The 20,499-nt window shown below is 43.4% G+C and overlaps 1 pseudogene; it reads left to right on the top strand.

Annotated features, from left to right (window-relative positions):
• The first annotated feature begins 5,364 nt into the window (after window positions 1-5,364).
• On the top strand, window positions 5,365-20,117 carry LOC132417818 (small ribosomal subunit protein eS1-like; annotated as a pseudogene).
• Window positions 20,118-20,499: the final 382 nt, after the last annotated feature.

The following is a 20,499-nucleotide window of genomic DNA, read 5'->3' as shown; positions in this document are numbered from 1 at the left end:
CTGCCCTGTCATCAGTTCTAACCATCTCCTAGTGCACAAATCCAACAATCATTTCTTGGTCTCAGTCCTTGAATTCTCCGTTACTTGCCTGAAAGGTAATGAAGATAATGCATGGGCTTGATACAGCATTTGCAAAATGATGGTAATACTATAGAAACTGCTTCAGACATAATGTTGTTATTAAGGTAAAAGAGGTTCAGGGTCAAGGTTAGGAGCTCATGCTGTGTGACCTTGGATAAGTTATATACACAGCTATGGCTCATCCTCTTCAGCTGTAAAGCATCAACGATAAGAGCACTTGCCTCATTGGAGTGTTGGAACACTTTGCTAGGGCAATGCCTCTAAAACCGTTAGCACTGTGCTTGGCTTGTAACTACCATTCAATAATCATTATTCTACGACAGTGCATATTGTTAGGATTATTATGTAAAAATATGCTGTGTAAACTCTTCTCTCTCCTTGCAATTCTCTCTCTCTTTGATCTCTGTAAAATGACCTTCTTTTGTTTTGCTGCCTCTCTGATGATTCTCTCTTATCTTCTAGCTTCTCTTCTTTCTGCCCCTGTGTACATTTTCTTCAAGACTTGATTCTTGGCCCTTTTTTCTTTGCCACCTCCAGGGTCTCACACTCCCCAGATACCCATCTGATAATAATGCCCTGTCTTTCCCCGTTGTGCCCACCAAGCCAACACGTCACTATGTCCTCACTACACCCTGGAATTCCGCCATCTGCACCTGTTCCCCACCTCTGTCTTTACTTCCTCGTTTCCAGCCTGGGTTGGCTGGCCAAATCCTTTCATGTGAAAATCTCTCCTCTACAGACTTGGCTCTTCCAAGCCTGTGATCTCCATATGCCTTATCTTTAACCATTCCAGAAGGCGGGTCATTCCTGGAGGTTGTGCTTGGATTCCCCACAAATCCCTGCTGTTGCATCTCAGTCAGGTGTCCAGGGTTAATTGGATATCCTCTTATTCATGTCTAGTTAATGCCACATCATATTCGCCATAGTAGCATTTCTAAATTTTTCCATTTTCCTGAAGTCTCCAAAGAAACTTCTACACCCTCATTCCTATTTCTTTACCGCGAAAATCAAGGACATCTGACCTGAGCTCCCTCACATTCACTTTTTTCCACCTCACAATTGCTCTGCCAGTGTTGTTAATCTCATCCCCCTTTATCTTCCTCTGAATTCTCCTTCACCAATTAGACTCTCTACTTACTATACATTTTCAATCTCGCCTTCTCTAGTGCCTCCTTGTAATCACGTGTGTTTCCCATAGAGTAAAAACTTTTTTTTTAACCCCGCTAACCTCTCCAGGTATCATCCTCCATGTTTCCTTCCCCTTGCTTTCATATTTCCCCAGAGAAATGTGTCCTTCATAACTTTCCTGAAGTGCATGACCTTGTCACGTGCCCCCTTCTCTATGTTTTTTCTTCCATTAGCATCCATGGCACCTCATGGTTCTGTCTTCTTAATTGATTCCTCTTCTATTTAGTCTAATTTAATTCAATCAACATGTATTCACCATTCATTTATTTCAACTGAGGTTGAAGAAGCCAGACACTTTCTGGCTAATTCTGCCAATATGGGACATGGCTGATAGCAGCATTGCCACCAAATTATCAAGCTTTCCTTTCTCTAAAACGAATTGACTTGGAATAATAAATTATGTCCTCTCCAACTCCAGGACTTGAAGATTTGGTTGATGGTGATGACAATCACCATTGAAATAACCTCACAAAAGTTGCTTTGTGCATGTGTAACAGGCATGGTTATGCCGGGTACATCTTATTTTAACAAACACTACATCCTGTATGTTACCTGCTAGGTATTATTCCCAGTGCTTTACAAAAATTAACTCACTGAATCTAAAGTGGGTGACACTGTCCTGCAGATAATGAAGTACCTATCGAAATAAAGCACAAATTGCTATTGTTGTTTTACTGATCTAATATTGTTTATAGTTGGATGGCGTTTATTACAAAGTATCTGATTTCTGTTTAATGGAGAACTTCACTTTGGTGGATGTGTATATTCTCTTTTATTTTGTCCTTTAAATAATAAAATTTAAAAAGCAAAAAACCCAGTGGGTATTATGATTAATCCCATTTATGAAGTAGATATAATGATTAATTCCATTTTATAGATGAGAAAACTTAGAGACATTTAAATAACTAATCCAAGGTTGTATAGCCAGCAAGCGACCCAGCTGGAATTTGAACCCAAGCAGTACGGTTCCAGATTCAGCGCTGCATAGGTACTCAATAAATGATTATTGGATGAAAAAAACACTTGAAGAAGTGTTTTCAAATAACTTGAAGAAGTTATTTTCTATTTCCAAAAGCTAATTTAAGATTTTCACTTTCATTTAAATTATTTCTAATATTTTGCATGTTCTTGCTGCTTCCCTTAATCACTTGAGAAAAAAACTGTCCTTAAAATCTCGATGTGGGGGCTTCCCTGGTGGCGCAGTGGTTGAGAGTCCACCTGCCGATGCAGGGGACACGGGTTCGTGCCCCAGTCTGGGAAGATCCCACGTGCCGCGGAGTGGCTGGGCCCGTGAGCCATGGCCGCTGAGCCTGAACATCCGGAGCCTGTGCTCCGCAACGGGAGAGGCCACAGCAGTGAGAGGCCTGCGTACCGCAAAAAAAAAAAAAAAAAAAAAAAAAAATCTCGATGTGGAAGTGTGTCAGTGGGACAAAGTAAGTACATCTCCAGATAACAAAACCATTTCAGAATTTCCTTTTGCATTCTTGTTCTCATTTTAGGCACACCTGGCATGGCATTATTGGGGGATCTTTCGAGAAGGTATCGTGCAGGAACGGTTGTCCTCTCTAGGGAACTCCGTGGTTGCTACTTCTTCAGCAGGTCTCAGCACACAGACTCCATCCCGTAGGTACTGTGGTGGCAGTAAATCCTGTTGTGTTGGCACTGCTGTCAGGAAAAGGTTAAGACATCCGTTGCCAAGTGGCCTTTTTTTTTTGTACGTGTATTAGCTGCTATTCCATCTTGTTTGTATACCATGCATAAGTACCTGGCAATTCTCAAATCTTTTAAGCATCAAGGAGTTCCTGTCTAGGTAGAAAAGACTGATCAGAGTGATAACCATCTTTTTGCTGATCACTGCTTATTCTGTTATATTATTCTGTCTTAGAATTATTTTCTGACCACACATATGAATGGTGTGAACCAGACATGTTTGTATTTTCTAAACCATTCATGGCATCTTCATGTTTGTTCCACTGCCAATGACAATTATATGACAGTTTTCTTTCCTGATTTTTCCATGCTATAAATATTTCTTCAGTAAGATTCCCTGTGATGATCATTGTTTGAGATCCAGAAATCCTTCAGGAACCAGGTAAAGCAGAAACCTAGTTCAATTCATCATTGATGCTAAATGCTGCCAACCTTAAAAAATAAGATTTCTGGTAGTTTCTGCCCATCTAAATATCTGCTATATGAGATACAAAGGAAGCACATTTAATAACATTAACTTTTTGTGAAGAGCAGAATATAATTTAAGGAAAAGTTTTTTCAGTAGTATAGCAAACATTATATAAAGGTTATAATGACAGTAAACCTAATCATCATTATTCTGTCTTGTATTATTATTTAAATTTTTAGAAACCTGTGTACATTTGAAAAAAATATAACATTCTTCTTAAGTTATCTAGGAAATGCACTTTCTCTTAATATTTGTTAGTAGTCAAACTCTATTATAGTTACCTATTAGAAAGTTATTAATTTTTTATACAAATTACTAGCTATTATAATCATGAATAATTAGTAAGGCATTTTACTTTTACAATGATAAATATATTTCATATTTTAATGGAGAGATATTATATTAGCAGATAAAGCAAATAAAGTAATTTTTTTTACTCTAATGATATTTAGCACATTGACCCACACTTGAAAGTTAATATTGAGATATTAAAATTGTCTAATTATGTCTAATCTGCTTTTGGTGTCAAAATATGAAATGAATTTTATGAAATGATAGTGTTGTCCTTTCCAACATACTTACTTAGCAAATTAAAAAGTTGGCACCTCTATTAAAAAAAGTAATCCAGGGCTTCCCTGGTGGCACAGTGGTTGAGAGTCCGCCTGCCGATGCAGGGGACACGGGTTCGTGCCCCGGTCCGGGAGGATCCCACATGCCGCGGAGCTGCTGGGCCCGTGAGTCATGGCCGCTGAGCCTGCGCGTCCGGAGCCTGTGCTCCGCAACGGGAGAGGCCACAACAGTGAGAGGCCCGTGTGCCGCAAAATAAAAAAAAAAGTAATCCAAATGTCACGTTTTGGTCATCTTACTAGTGCCGTTATGCTCATTGGATAAGATTGTAAAACACAATCACAGGGTCACTGATCATTTACAAGTTCCAGGATAGTCAAAAATAATATTGAAGTAGGCATTCAGCTACTTGGTCTTCTAGAACCTGAGGCTGAACCTGATGCCCAATACAAGATTGAGCCGGAATCCTGAAGCTTAGTGCATATTTAACATTCATCTTTTTCCGTCCCAAATCCATTACTTCCCTCATATTCTAGGTCTTGATTCCCTTGGTGTCTTTATTCCTAGGTGATCTGTCTTTTTTCTCAACTCCTGCAGATCTTATGAGAGGCCCCACTCATTTAACATTTAATCGTTATACTATTTCTTTGTAACATTTCTAGGTCCAGTGTCTTGCCTGTCATTTAATTTTTGTATGCATACTTCTACTATCCCCAGATCAATAATAAACTCCTTGAGGTTAGGCATGGACATTACTTTCTTTAGATCCCCTACAGCCCTTTTTGTGAATGAGTAAATGAATGACATAATTCAACCTTTACAGAGCATCTAGAGCGGAAGAGTTGTTGGGTCTGTCTTGTGGAGGGAAAGTTCTAGCGCCAGAGAGACTTTGCCAAGCTTACCATCCCATGAATTAGAGTGGAATGAGCAAGCTGGCTTAAAGCTGAGTCCCCCGTGACATATCCATACACTTAGATCTTGTGGCATGGGAAATCCACAACTGTTGGATAACAGACGCAACTTAGTAAGTGCTGGGTCTGTGCATATAGACTCTGTTTCAGAGCACCTCTTGATAAAGAACATGTATATGGGTTCATATACTCCAATTAAATATAGGTGGAAGTGACAGAGCCAGGGTTTGAACTTAAGCAGCTCAGCTCCAAAGTTCCAGTTTTTAATTGGTACACTACACTGCATCTTCCTGATGTATACATAGAACAACCAGCATCTAACCCTCACGGCTCTAATAGCTAGAGAGATCAGCCTAAAATCCTAGGCAGTGCCATAGTGCCCTGATAGGGCCCAAATACTTATTTTCTAAGACCACCAAAACTAGTCCTGGAGGGAGGATGATGTGTAGCCTCGACGTGAAGCTCTGGAAGAAGCTAAGGTACCCTCAGGTATGTGGTGTGGCTCAGAGTTGGTCTGAAAGGACAGCTGAGAGTCAGTCTGCCCTGTCTGTAGAGTGACTGTATAATTTACCATCTAAACTAAGATATTTTTGAGTGTGAAAGGAAATTCTGTAATCTTCATGATGCAACTACAAACCGATACTCTCCCAGGCAGTCTTTACTGGCTGAGTCTGCCAAAATCTCTGAGGAAAGGGGAAGAAAAATGTAAGTAAACTGTGTTAATGTGGGAAGTCAATTAGCTGAGGGAGAATAAAGTTGGGGTGAGAGCATTATACCTAGGACAGAAATCGAATGCAGTTAATAATGTTTAGAAAAGAATCGGGCAAGTACGTATGACAGAAAGAGGCAACAAAGTACCTAGACACGCAGAACAATATGGTAGTTTGTGTGAGGGTGAGAATAAGTCAGGGGAACAAAGGAAAATGAGAATGGATTTCAAAAAACCATTTGGGAAGTGAGGCCCAGATTGATCTAATATCGGGTGCGGACATCATTGCCGTACCTTCTTGGGTTCAGGATTTCCCCTATTTTTCTCGGATGATGTGCAGATATATCTTCTGAGCTGGCTGAGTTTTCTGAAACCTCCAATGAAGGAACAATAGATGTAAGTAAACTTGGAAAACTTAGGAAGCCAACTATCTGAAAGAGGATAAGATTGGGACAAGACCAGTACACCCAGGAGCAAAAAATGGATGCAGTCAATGCAGTTAAGGTAAGAAGTGGGTGAGTACATATGAGAAGAAGAGAGCTGAGATCCAAATGCACGTTGAATGTGAGTCAGCAGTTCATTTCCAGATCTAAAGTGACAGGAATTTGACTTCACAAATTGGAAAGAAAAGTCTGATTGCCCCAAGACTTGCCAAAGGACCTTATGAGAGCAGTATGCAGTTCTGACTTCTACAATTTTAAAACATGCAACGAATTAAAGTCCAGAAAAGTATTACCAGATAGATTAGAGTGGTGGGAGCATGGCCTCTTATGGAATTTAGTGGAGAGAGAGAGAATGGTAAGGGTTGATTTCACGGTTTTCAAGTATCATAAATAATATAGATACTCATTTGGCTTCTCCACAGTAGATTATAAAGAAGAAACAAGCTGACACTGCAGCGAAAGATATGTTAGTAATGCTTAAGGAAGAACTTTTTGACCAAATACTGGGGCAAGGAAGTGCTGAAATGTTTGACCCTGTAATCTTTTTATGATAGGACAGAAGATCACCAGTCTTGAGTTGTCATTATATGTCGTATTTGATCTAGGAGGTCCTGAGGGGTGAGTGGAGGAATCTGAGAGAGTGTGAAGTTGTCTCTTGACAGATCTGGAAGTTCTGAAGCTGGTTGGAGGGGAGAAGGAAAAGTCAAAGTCAATTAACCATTAAAAACAATAACACGATCTCTATCCCTGGGTCATGGATGTGTTGAGATGATTCCTGACATGGGGCAGGATCAGGGAACTTCCACTGCTGAAATCCAGATGGTGACACTCTGACATTGCCCTGCGACTTCACCAATTATTCCTCTTAATTCTACTCTAATTCCAGGTAATTAACCTGGGTGGAGGCCCTGCCTTCAGCTGTGAGTTGAGCATCACTTCTCCCTTTTGAGCTAGGAAGAGCAGCTTCTGTAGCTGTCCCTCCCAGAAACTCCACAAAGCTTCCTTAAGCCCCAGAGGCTTTCTCTGTCTGGTCAGAGACCCAAGAAAGATGTTTACTGTGGTCTTGTTTGGTACCCTGTTCTTCCATTAGGAGAGAAGGAATGCCCTTGCATCAGGACAGCAACCAGCATTGGAATCATCTTCAGTTAATGTTCAATTAACTGATGTAGCAGGACCCCTGAAACCTTTCTTGCCATCACAGAACACCGGGTAGAGCTCCACATCCAGACTCTCTAGGTCCTCTGACCACTAGACTTGAACCTCCCTCACTCAGACCCTGAAGCCCAGAATCTGCAGAACCAGAACTATACAGCTGTCCACAGCACCAAGGGGCTGGTCTCCTTAGGTGGATATGCTATTTTCTGCTTGTTAGACAGGCAATATAAATGGAGAAGATGTCACTGAAGATTCATGGTTTGTCATTGAGAAGTAGGTCAGCAGGAGAGAAAGGATGTACAAACCTACCTCTTGTGATGGGGGTCTGTGCATAGTCACCCTGATGTTTACTCTGAAACCACTAAATTGGGTAAAAAAGGGGAAATGTAGCATTAATCGAGCTCTTTACTCCATGATGTGGCTCTCAGAAAGGAATCCTACTGTGTCTAGATCCAAGGCACTGTTTTTGTCCCTATGGTCAGCACTAGATGTGCTGAGCTCAGTGGCTGCTATGCTTTTATGTAGGCACTGGAGATAAGACAATAAGACAATGTCTCACTCTCATGGGGTTTTATACCGAGTGAGAGGAGACAGACTATGAACAAATAAACAGACAAGAAAATATCAGATGGTGATAGGTGATAGTAAATCAGGGTGATTGATGGACAGTTAGTGCTGGGGTGTGGGAATAACTTAGCTTGAGATGTTGGGGACAGACTAACTAAAGACGTTAATCAGTGACTTGAATGACAAAAAAGAGCTAACCGGGTGATGATGCAGGGAAAGGGCTTCCCTGCAGAGGGAACTGCTAGTGGAAAGGCCCTAAGCTGGGAAGGAGCTTAGTGTTTTGGAACAAACAGAAGAGAGACCCGTGTGGCTGGAGCTGAGCGAGGTGGGGATACATGATGAGGTTGGAAAGTTTGTCAGCAGCCAGATCATGAGGGATCTTGTGGGCCAGGGGAAGAGCAAATCCAGAATGGTCCTAGAATTGGATTAGACCCTAGCATGCATCTAGTTTGCCCTTCTTACTTCAAAAATGAGCAAACAGGGCTTCCCTGGTGGCGCAGTGGTTGAGAGTCCGCCTGCCGATGCAGGGGACACGAGTTCGTGCCCCGGTCCGGGAAGATCCCACATGCCGCGGAGGGGCTGGGCCCGTGAGCCATGGCCGCTGAGCCTGCGTGTCTGGAGCCTGTGCTCTGCAACGGGAGAGGCCACAACAGTGAGAGGCCCGCGTACCGCAAAAAAAAAAAAAAAAAAAAGAGCAAAAAGAGATGAGATTTTGTCACTCCATCTCCACCAGCCAACTTTGGTTATGCTACAACTGGAAACAAGATCTTGGACCCACAGTCTTTGTCACTTATCATTAAACTCTTCCTGAATACTAAAAAGGTGGGGCTCCTGAGAATCGTTGAACGCTTAAACACCTCGTCTTTAAAATATGCCACAATTGTACTGTCTTCTTGACTCATATTCGACAATGAGAAAATCACAGAGGCAAAGCCAATATTGTAGAGTAGATTTCTATTTTCCATAGAGAGGGATAGTTTGAATATTTGACTCTCACTTCTCATTAAGAATGAAATTTTATAAGAAAAAACCGATTTTTTTCACCAAGAGCCTGTGTTCAGGTGCCATGCTTGCCATGAAGAATTTTCATAGCCAAGGATCACACTTCAGACTTCTTGGTAGGCTTGGGTATAACCTGGATGAGCACGGGGGGAGGGCAGGGGAGTATGTGTGGGTATGATACAAACATGGGTAAGGACTGGTCAATTATTTTTAAAAAATCGGGGGACTTCCCTGGTGGCTCAGTGGTTAAGGATCCGCCTACAAATGCAGGGGACACAGGTTTGATCCCTGGTCCGGGAAGATCCCACATGCCATGGAGCAACTAAGCCCATGTGCCACAACTACTGAGCCTGTACTCTAGAGCCCGCGAGCCACAACTACTGAGCCCACGTGCTGCAACTACTGAAGCCTGTGTGCCCTAGAGCCCATGCTCCACAACAAGAGAAGCCACCGCAATGAGAAGCCTGAGAACCGCAACGAAGAGTAGCTCCCGCTCGCCACAACTAGAGAAAGCCTGCACACAACAACGAAGACCCAATGCAGCCAAAAACAAAAACACAAAACAACAACAACAAAAATCAGGCAGTATGGCATAGTTACCGAGCACATAGACTGTGGCTCTAGACTAGATGGGTCTGAATCCCAGCTCTGTCACTAACTGGCTGTGTGAATTTGGGCAAATAATCTAATCTCCGTTCCTCATTTTCTTACCTATAAAAGGGAGTCATAATAGTATCCTCCTCATAGGCAATTAAACAAATTAATATCTGTAAAAAACATGTAGAACAATATTTGTTGCATAATGCTTGTTACATAACAAACACTATATAAATGTTTCAAAGATTTAAAAAGAGACATGAAAAGTATGGAATTATCCTTCACCCACCTTGTAAAAAAAGGGAGGGGGCTTATCAACATCTTTGTAGACTAGTTATGCATCGTTTCAATAGTGAGTTTGACTTAGTTTGACTTTAGTGTCATAGTTTGACTTTAGCGTCACACACCAAATGCAACCCCATCATTCTAGAATTGGGATGTATTCCTACTACAGGGACATACGGTGCTGCTTCTATATCTAAGAGGCGTTATCATTCTACTGTACATACATTCAGAATCAGAAAACCTCATTGTAAGTTACCTTTACACAGGACATATGTGCATATACATGTCTTGGTTTTTCAAATAGCAGTGACTTTGCCTAAAGGAGCAGTGGCTTTCACATCCTCCTCTGGGTTGGGAAGAAGGCTTTATTGAAGAGGGAATATAAATGGAGATTTATTTGGGACTAGCTGAGATCTTCAGTTCTAAAAGGATTTGAGGCTGGCTTGATGAAGCACAGACCTACAGCAAGAGATGTGCTAGTGGAATAGAAGCTTGTTTTCACTGCTCTAGCCCCTCATTCATTCAGCATTTATAACCCCAAGATCTGCTGCCAGCGAGGTGCAATGGCAAATGACGCCCTCATTCTCTGGCCTGGAGTCCCCCAGATTTCATGCCACCGCCCCTTATGCTTCCTTTCCATTAACTGACAGAGTTTTTGTTTTCTCTCTCTTCTATAGTCTCCCCTTTTCTCTCTATCTTTGAAGGAGAAGGTAATGGAGAAGAGTCCCACTCCTTCCTCTAGGAGATCTTGAATGGACAGAATAGTGTCCTTCTTGTCTTTGTCTAGGGATGAAAGTATAAATGAGGGGACAGCTTCAGATCCAAAATGATAGGCCTGGAAGGAACTGCAGAGGCCATTGGAATACTTCCTTACTTTGGGATTTTTAGGCACACGGTAGGAAGAGTTAAGGCTTGCACAGTGAACTAAGGTAAACGGAGGAGATTGCTTATAGCTGAGGTGCCAAGCTGGGCACACCCGCTGCCCTGCTTGGCCACCCTGAGGGCTGAGGGGATCTTCAAGAGATCTGCGATCTTCAAAGCCAACCCTACATATCAATAGCTGAAGGTGAGGAAAAAGAGAAGGTGGAGGGTCATCTAGAAGGATTATGATCCAGGCCTGATTGCCAATTGCCTGAGCCTGGTTCACATTTCCTTGGCCAGTACTTGTCATACAGACACATCTGACTGTAAGGAAGACTGGGAACTGGGTTTAGCTTGTGTGTCCAGGAGGAAAGGATACTGATTTGGTGAATAGCCTGTCAGTCTCTACCATAGAGAGTATGTGGCCAATGGTGCCCCAAGGACAGTGGCAGAGTTGAAACACATTTCTTAAACCAAAGCACAGTGCTCTCCTCACCAAACCACACTCTGCCATCTCTCTCATAGGTTTCTTACCTCAGGGGGATAGAAAACCCCACAAAAGTGGCTAAAAGGGAGCCAAGAAGAAAGTTGTTAGTCCCTTTTCTAAGAAAGATCGGTAAGAAAGCTTTGTTACTGAACCAACTTTGTTTTGCCTGGCGCTCAGCAAGCCAAAATGCTGAGACACCCAGGCCTGCAGCAAAGAGGGGGCTTATTCGCAAGGTGGACCAAATGAGGAGATGGGAGACAAGACTCAATTCTGCCTCCCCGTAGGCAAGGGGCTGGGCGTGCTTATGGGATAACGAATATGGAAGCAGGGCGTCTGAGGCATGGGGCATGTGAGGGGCATGGGGGGCATGGGGAAAAGGTGCGGTCATCGTGGTTCTGCACAGTCGTAACTAAGCACAGGCCTCTGTAGTTCAAAAGTGGAGGCACTTAGCACGATCTGGGGGTGGAGTTTTCAGTCCTCTGCCATCAAAAGGTCACCAAGAGGACACTCGCACATGCCCAGTTGGAGGGTCGGAGGTCCTATCCAGTCTTTAACTAGCTCAGCTTCAACTAGTTGCAGCTGAGACTCCAAGGTCCTGGAAAAAACTCCCCCAAACATCTTATTGTTTAGGCTGCATGTTGCTTGAGGACATTCAAGTCTTAAAATGACCTTGATTAGTGAAGGCAGGTGAAATGGATTTGACTAATCATTATGCAAGGTTTCAGCATCAGCTATGTTCAATATCAGAAGTACAAGAAACAATACTCTCAAGGACTCAAGGAACCAAAATTGTATCTGATGGCCTCAAGGGTCATATTTTTAAAGTGAGCCTTGTTGATCTACAGAAGGATGAAGTTGCACTTAGAAAATCCAAGCTAACTACCAAGGATATTCAGGGCAAAAAACTGTCTGACCAACTTCCATGGCATGGATCTTACCCATGAAAAAATGTGCTCCATGGAAAGAATGGCAGACCATGACTGAAGCTCAGGTTGATGTCAAGACTACTGATGGCCATCTGCTTTGTCTGTTGTGTTGGTTTTATTAAAAAAACAGAAAAAGAAACAACCAGATTTGGAAGAACTCTTACACTCAGCACCTACCTATAGGTCCCCCCAAATCTAGAAAAAGATGATGGAAATCATGACCCAAGAGGTACAGACAAATGATTTGAAAGAAGGGCTCTATAAATTGATTCCAGATTGCACTGGGAGAGACATAGAAAAGGCTTGCCAATCTAGAAACACCGCTTTATGATGTGTTCATTAGAAAACTAAAAGCGCTGAAGAAGCCCAAGTTTACATTGGGAGACTCATGGCACGTCATAGTGAAGGCGATGGTTCTGGAAAAGCTCCCGGGGATGAGACTGGCGATAAGGTTGAGCGAGCTGATGGAGATGGGCCACCAGTCCACAGATCTGCTCCAAATTCAGACCTTTTTTTAACATCTTTATTGGAGTATAATTGCTTACAATGGTGTGTTGGTTTCTGCTGTATAACAAAGTGAATCAGCTATACATATACATATATCCCCATATCTCTTCCCTCTTGCATCTCCCTCCCTCCCACCCTCCCTATCCCACCCCTCTAGATGGTCACCAAGCACGGAGCTGATCTCCCTGTGCTATGTGGTTGCTTCCCACTAGCTATCTATTTAACATTTGGTAGTGTATATATGTCCATGCCTCACTCTCACTTCGTCCCAGCTTGCCCTTCCCCCTCCCCGTGTCCTCAAGTCCATTCTCTACCTAAAATTCAGACTTTTAATGGTGACAAATACAAAGTCTTATCTGTGGGGGAAAAAAGAAAATCACAGCCCCTTATAAACAATTCTGGTATAGAATCCAGTCAAATTCTGCTCACAGGAAAGGCCTGGTGCAACACATGGGAATCCCACAAAGAAGGGTCAGCTTTGCCTCTTGATACGACAGAGCATCGCCACTGTACCATGAACCCTTTGTGAGACAATCGGCCTCCGAATACTGAGCCTTGCTTTTTCTCACTTCTTTCGGACCTTCCCCACTTGGTTCCTTCCTGAGGAGCGAAAGCCAAGGTGAGGGTTATTGCACGGTTCACCGCAAACACCTGTCTCTCGGTTTTTACCTCAACCTTTGATTCAGATGTTTTCCTTCCCTTCGCTTCTATATTTGGCCCTTTGGTCTGTCCCGTGAGCTGACTTTCATCATCCAATTAGAAACAACACCCTCTTCTCGCCACCAGTTTCTCTGGGAACCCTAGGGAGTAACCCCCAAGCCTCCCGCACTCCCCGTGGGGCTAGCAGGGCTTCAAAGGAGCACGGCGGCTGCTCCACCTCACGGCTGGGCTGCCCTTCTGTTTGAACAGCTTCCATTGCTCACTGCTGATCGGTAACTCAATGATTCATTAAACACATAAACAATGAGTGAATCTGTTCCATTAGCGAGGCCACCTGTTGATCTCAGCCGCTCCGCCGCTCCCAGCTGAACTCGGTGCACATGAACAACAGAATGCCTCTGTCAGTCGAGCGCCCCGTCCGTGTTTGATGGCATGTTAGAGCTGGAAAAGCAGAGTCCTGGCTCTGCTGGCGCTTTCATGCTCTTCCTTTCATCTGGGGGCAGGGCTGCAAGAATATACTGTGAATACAATGCACCTCTCTATAATCAACGGGAAAACTCCAAGAGTTTGGTCATTATTGCCCCCGTAGGCTCGCGGAATGAGACAAAGAGGAGAGAGGGAAGATCCTGTACCCTTTGGCCTGCAGGTGCCGGGGCAACAGAATTAACCAAGGGCTACACAAAAACAAAAACAAAAACCCCAAACCAAGCGAAGCCAACTATCTGTAAAAAGCAATCCTATTGATTGTGATGACATCTTCTCTCCCCTGGAAATAATACAATCTTTGCTACTTGGCTGCTGGTTCCTGCAGCTGCGCCAGGCCTTGAGGAGCTGGTCTACTAGTGTGTACCAGCTGATTTTAAATCAAGACTACTAAAAATCCTACAGAGCTGAGTTAAGGTTCTCACACAGGCATCACAGTCAAGAAAACTTGATATTATTATTTTAAAATACATCATTTTCTCTTATGCATAACTTAACTCCTCCTATTATTGTAATAAAGACGGGGCCTTTCATAAGGTCAGCAATGTTTGTTTGCAGCCTGAAAGCTGTATCATACCAGGAATAGGGAAACATAATCTTTTCTCAACTGAGTATTAAATTGCCTCTTTAGGGTGAATTTAGTTTTTGAATGCCATAGTCGTTAAGTTTTGTATTGCATAGTTCAGAATTGTTAGGTATAAATTTCCCTGTAGTGACACTTCGATGGAAATATTTGATTACATAGCTCAGTTTTTATGTTTATGATAGGTTTATTCTAGTATATCAGTAAAAACTTTGTTGTTCACTGGTTTTTTAAGAAAATGGATGATGAAGAAATAAAGGGAAATGACTCTTCAAAGCAAACTACTCCAGTTCCTATCAGCTTACCATGTAAACATTTTTTAAAAAATCAGTTTTCATTACCATACAGATTTCAGAGATTACTGTTGCTAGTGGCTGCTTTACTTTCATTTTTGTAGCCCTGGAAATGACAGAACTCCAGGTGAGTAATTCAGTTTGTGCCTCTTTCATGAATATTATTTTGCTTTCAGAGGATGTACTTTGAGCTACAAACATTCAGAGTGACCAAGGTAAACAGACTGAGGCAGGCAGATCCCACTACTTGGGTTCTCTAGGCAGGTGTGAGCATATCTCCCTCATCCAATACATAAAAGGACCACGTGCATTTTCAAAGGGATTTCTGCAATCCTGGTCTTTTGACAACCACCACTACGATTTGATTGCCAAATGCAGGTGGTCACACAATCAAAAGAATCCTCAGATTCCTCCGTGCAAAAAAGAAAAGCACAAGAAGTGACTTTTAAAAAAGAATAAATAGGGGACGTCCCTGGTGGTCCAGTGGCTAAGACTCTGCGCTCCCAATGCAGGGTGCCTGGGTTCGATCCCTGGTCAGGGAACTCGATCCCACATGCCGCAACTAAAGATCCCACATGCCGCAACTAAATATCCCACATGCCGCAACTAAAGAACCCACGTGCCGCAACTAAGACTGGCGTAGCCAAATAAATAAATAAATATTTTTAAAAAAGACTAAACAGGAGATAGCCACATACAAACTAACAATTGGATGGAAAACCCAGAGCTATCCTCTCATGTGATTAGACTAGTACCATCCAATAGAACTGTCTGCGATGATGAAAGGGTCCTATACCTGTGCTGTTCAGTGAGATAGCCACATGTGGCTACTGAGCCCTTGAAAGGCAGCTAATATGACTGAGGAACTAAATGTCAATCCTAGTTAACTTAAATGTAAATAGACACATGTATTTAGTGGTTACTGTATTGGACCAACAAGGATTATTCTGTAACTCAGTGAGGACATAGACCAGGTTGGTCTTGATTGTGATACGCCCAGTACTTGGGTTGGTTTCCTACCTTCGTTGTAAGCACTCAATAGATATTTGTTGCATGAGAACGTAAATCTGATCATGCTGCACCGTCCCTTAATAGTCTTTGGTGCTTCTCCCAGCCAGAGAGCTCTTAAGTCCCGGCAGGCCCTCAACTCCATCTACCTCTGCTCCAGCATATACAATTTTTTAATCCATCCTTTGACTTGCCCTCATTTTCCTGTCCCTCTGTTTTTGTATGTGTAATTTCCTTGGCCTGGAATACTCTTCTTCCCACTCGTCCACCTCGGCAGATCTCTCTGCTTATCTTTCAAGACCGGAAATATGACTTTCTTCGTAAAATTTTTGCCAACTGCCTCAAACTGAGTTAATCACCCTCTTCTTTGGGTTCCCATAGTGGCGTAGTATAAATATCAGAGCAGGGGTGTCTTAGGGCAGATTCTCAGATCTGTGAGCAAATATTTGTCAGGAAATTCCCAAGGGAAACTAGGAAAGTAGTGGGTGGGGGCAGAGGGCAGGGAGGGGAGGAAGCCAAGTAAGTGTGCAATCACAAAGTCACACAGAGGGTGGTTTTTGCCCGATCTGCAGGCAAACTTATTAACTCTATAAATCAAGCCTTACAGTTGTCCTGAATGAAGGCAAAGAAACTAGAGCTTTCAGACTCTCACATCCATCAGTAACTAGTTAAGGACCACCCAGGGGCCGTGTGTGCGCTCCCAGGCACTTTGGTCTCTCCATCTGCGTGTGCCAAGGAGACTCAAAGGATAGCTCTCCAAGATAGAGGGCAGGTTCTGGCTGTGGGAAGTGAAGCCATTAGATATTCGACATTATCCACTACGAGGGGTATTAGAATTGAGTCTATCTGGTTGCAAACCCAGATATATCTTTTCCTAGAGAATTGTGACAATTGTTTTCAGTCTCAGTTTCCTCCTCTGTAAGATTTAGAAAATAATTGTATCTAACTCTTGGGTTTAAGGTGAAGTTTAAATAGGATAATGTGTGGAAAGTATTTAGCATAGTGTGGGGTAACTCATAAAAAAGTAAAAAAATGTTACATTATTATAACACAGCATTCTATCATGATTGCATATCACTCCTCCACAAGCGTTGAGATTTTCTAGGGCAGTAACTGGCCTCATTGGTCTTTAAATCACTTGAGCCTAAGCCAATGCCTGATCTTGAGTAGATGTCAGATCAATCAATATTTCTTGAGTAAATGAGTGATACTCACTTTTGAACTAATCTCTCTTATCATCTGTGATGATACATTGAAATTCTCTCTTCATGTGTCTATTTTGCCCATTAGACCACATTGGTAAGGTTTCTTATTCTCTTTTGATTCCCTGAAATATGGTACAAACTGATACATGACAGTTGCTAAATAATTGTTGAACTGACGTTTGTTGGTTAAGTGTCCAGAATCCTCTAAGGGTAAGACCATTATAATCTGAAGGGTTGTTTTCTCTACTTCAGAAGAGTTTGTTTGCAGACAGTGATCTCAGGTCACTTACGGTTCAGTACAGGAAAACAGAAACTCCTCTAGGTTTTCAAGCAGAATATGATTTAATAGAGGGAATTAGGTGCTATAGCAGGCTGAGTTTCTAAAATGATCCCCTAAAGAAGTTCCCTCACTAATCCCAGAAGCTCTGAATGTGCTCATATATCATTCCTGTGATTATATTGTGTTCTATGGCATAGTTTATCTTAAGAAAGAGATTACTTGGGTGGCCTGATCTAATCACAAGAGCCCTTAAAAGCAGGGCATGTTCTCAGCTGAGAACAGAAAAGAGAGTCAGAGCAGAAGTGTGAGGGCATTTGACCTGAGGGTCCTATTGCCGGCCACGATGTTCTAAGAAAGACTTGATGTGCAGCTGCTAGTTTGAAGGTAGAGGAGGCCATGTGGTGGTGGTGGGGGGGGATGTGGGTGGCTTTTAGGAGCTGGAGAGGCCTCTGGCTGACAGCAAGCAAGGAATTGTGGACCTCAGTCCTAAAACCATAAAGAGGTGAATTCTGCCAACAGAATGAACCTGGGAGGAGATCCTTTCCAGAGCCTCCAGTTAAGATCCCAATCTGTCTGACACCTTGGTTTCAGCCTTGTGAGACCCTGGGCATAGAAGCCAGCTGAGCCTGAACTTCTGACCTATAGAGCTGTGAGGTAATAAATGGGGGTTACCTCAGGCTGCTAAGTTTGCAATAGCTTGCTACTCCGTGATAGGAGACAAAGGCAGTGCTTACCAGATTGTGGAAAAACCTGGAGTCAGGAAAGCAAGGTGGGCTACTCCCAGCTTTCAGGTTATATCCCCACAGGCTGCCACCCGAGATCAGGAGCTGCAGGAAATTACAACTGACTCACAGCCCTGAAGCGGGGGCCTGGCAGTGAAGGAGACCAGCCAGCTGCCTCACTGGCCACATTTACTGACAGTCACGCTCAGTTACCCACACTGCTGCTGACAGAGGAAGAGGGGCCCTTGCTGTCTCCCACCTTACAAATAAACTCACAAATGAATTTTATTGTTAAACGTGTCATATCCAGAACCTTGGTGGAGAGGAAGTCTGGGATATGTGGTTCCCCTGAGATAAAGGGGAACCTATAGGTAGGGGTTGGGGACAACGCTACTGACAATGAATGGTACCCAATATGGCTCTTCAAACTTTTAAAATCCTTTCAAGTCAGCCTTCTTGTAGGAATTATTATTTTTATTTTACAGATCAGAAAACTGGGGTTCAGTTGGGTTAAATATCTTGCCTAAAATCTCATAAATAGGAAGTAGCAAAACCAAGATTAGAACCCAGATCTGTTTCTTCCCAAGCCTACATTTTTCAGCCTCCGCAGCTGCTGCCGGCCTTGGGATGGAATTTATATGATTGCCTGACAGTTGGACCCTCTGGGCCCAACTGAGGGGGCAATAGAAGTGGTGGCAATTCCATTTTCTTAAAGAGTTCCTTTGGTTCCTGGTCTGAGGCTGCTGTTAGTCTCATGTTGGGGGCCTCTCTCCTCCCCTCCCCTCCCCTCATTGCAGCTTCCTCCTTGGCCCGCAGTCTCTGACTTTGGACACAGCCCTGGCAATGTGTGCTCTGACTTCTGGGTTTATTTGGGGGCATTCCCTGCTGTCCTTCTGTCTTCTGAACACATAGGATTGGCCCTTCTCTGGGCTCAAGGTCTCTCTGCCTTTCCCCCATGGGGGCTGGTGCTGGGCTAGCAGCAGCGTCAGAAGGAACGTTCCCTGAAGAGAGGGGTCATGGAGCATTTCCCCCAGACAGCTCTATCTTCGCTGCATACCAATCCAATTACAAACAAATTGGCGCACGGGCTCAAGCACGAGAGTGATTTGGCCTTCTCTCTTCTCTTGCTGACAGTTTTAAACCTGCTTTCTTTAAAAACCCAACTCAGTGAGATTTTAGCACCCAAGCCTAAGAGAGCTGGGATGCAATTATCCCCAATACTGGGGTGCAGTGAAGCTCAGGGGAGAAGCTCTGCATACTATTTTTCAGGGAAAATGAAAGAGAAAGAGACAGGTTCTCTGGGATTTCCCATGACTGCAGATTAGAGGCTGGGGAGCTGGTCTTTCCAGATCTGCCTCGACCAGCTCTCTGGGTTCTCTTTTCCCCCTCGCTGGCTCCTTTTCTCTTTTGGACTTTTCCTCAATGGTGAGGAATTCATCCCTGGGTTTCTACAAGAAAGAAGGAATGCTTCAACAGTCTTTAGTATGCCTTAAAGGACATTTTTTTAGAACATATGCTCACAGTTTGATACACCTGAACTCAAATAAATGCAGGGCATCTACGTCAGAGATAAGTGCCGAGCCCACCTATTTAGAAAGTCGAGGATCAGCCAGGATTTCTTCACTTGGATCCCATGGGAAAAGTTTTTGGAGGGAGACACATGAAAGAATGAGCTCCTTCTGCTTTGTTAAAAGTCTATTTAAAAACACTTTAAGTGGAAGACCCAACTTCACTAGAAAGAAAAGCAGATATAAAGTAAGGTTGTACATGTAGTTGGTTTTTTTGATTAAAAATTCCTCAGTCCAGGTTTTCCTCAGTGGTATTATTCTGGGTTGCATACTGACATTGCTGGAGTAGTCTGCTCCATTTGCTTCCTTCCATCCCCTTGTCTCTTTGGGAAAGATCACTTGTCACTTTCGATCATCACACCACTCACACTTCTCACGTGAGGACCTGCATGGAGTTTCTGGTGCAAATCTAGTTCACTTGGGCTGAGGTGCCTGGCTGGCAGGGAGCTGAGACAACTCCCTCATCGCAGGACCAATCAGGAGAGCCTCTTCCACACCACTCTTCTTCTCACAGAGATGTCTCAGATGATTTCCAGGGTGACCCAGAAGATCTTACTGAGATGCTTAAAAAGACAAAATCAAACGATGGATCTGGAGATGGGCATGTTCTCGGCTACGCGCTGGGGGATATGCCAGTGACTTGGGTAGGTGCATTCACTGTTCCCATGGAGTCCAGTGGGGGAAACAAACAAGTGCAGGCACTTACCAGTGAGAGCCATGCTATGATGGGGAGAAGGATATCGTGGGAGCACAAAAAAATGGATGTGTAACCCTGATGTAGCAAGAAGATGTCCTAGAAGAGGTGGAGATTGGGGATAAGGATGCTAATGATATTGCAGAGTCTCTGTGATGAGGCCTCAGAAACTGACTTGAGCAGAGAAGAGACCTGTGTGTCACTGACGGACATTTGCTGAGGAGTACCACTTGGATTGATTGCAACGCTACCCTGGCCGAGCCGATGGATTTCGCAGCTGCACTTTGATGGCTTTTGACTTCTCCATCACTAAGTCAGTCAACGAGCCAGAGCTCCTCCTTATTTATTTCCTGCCTCTCTTAAACAACAGCTGTGTAACGCAGTGCTCTTAAAGTGGACATGTTGAAAAGTATATAGGAATCCCAAAAGGAATGTGTGGTGAGGGGAGTGGGAGACCAGTTTGACAGTTGTCAAACTGTCAAATTTGGGGGTGAATGAAATATCCACGAAGGATCTCCAAGAAGACAGAATATTCATA

Source organism: Delphinus delphis, chromosome 2, assembly GCF_949987515.2.
Source record: "Delphinus delphis chromosome 2, mDelDel1.2, whole genome shotgun sequence".
Taxonomy (NCBI): domain Eukaryota; kingdom Metazoa; phylum Chordata; class Mammalia; order Artiodactyla; family Delphinidae; genus Delphinus; species Delphinus delphis.
Note: the sequence above shows the minus strand (reverse complement) of the source record. Positions and strands in the feature narration are given on the sequence as shown.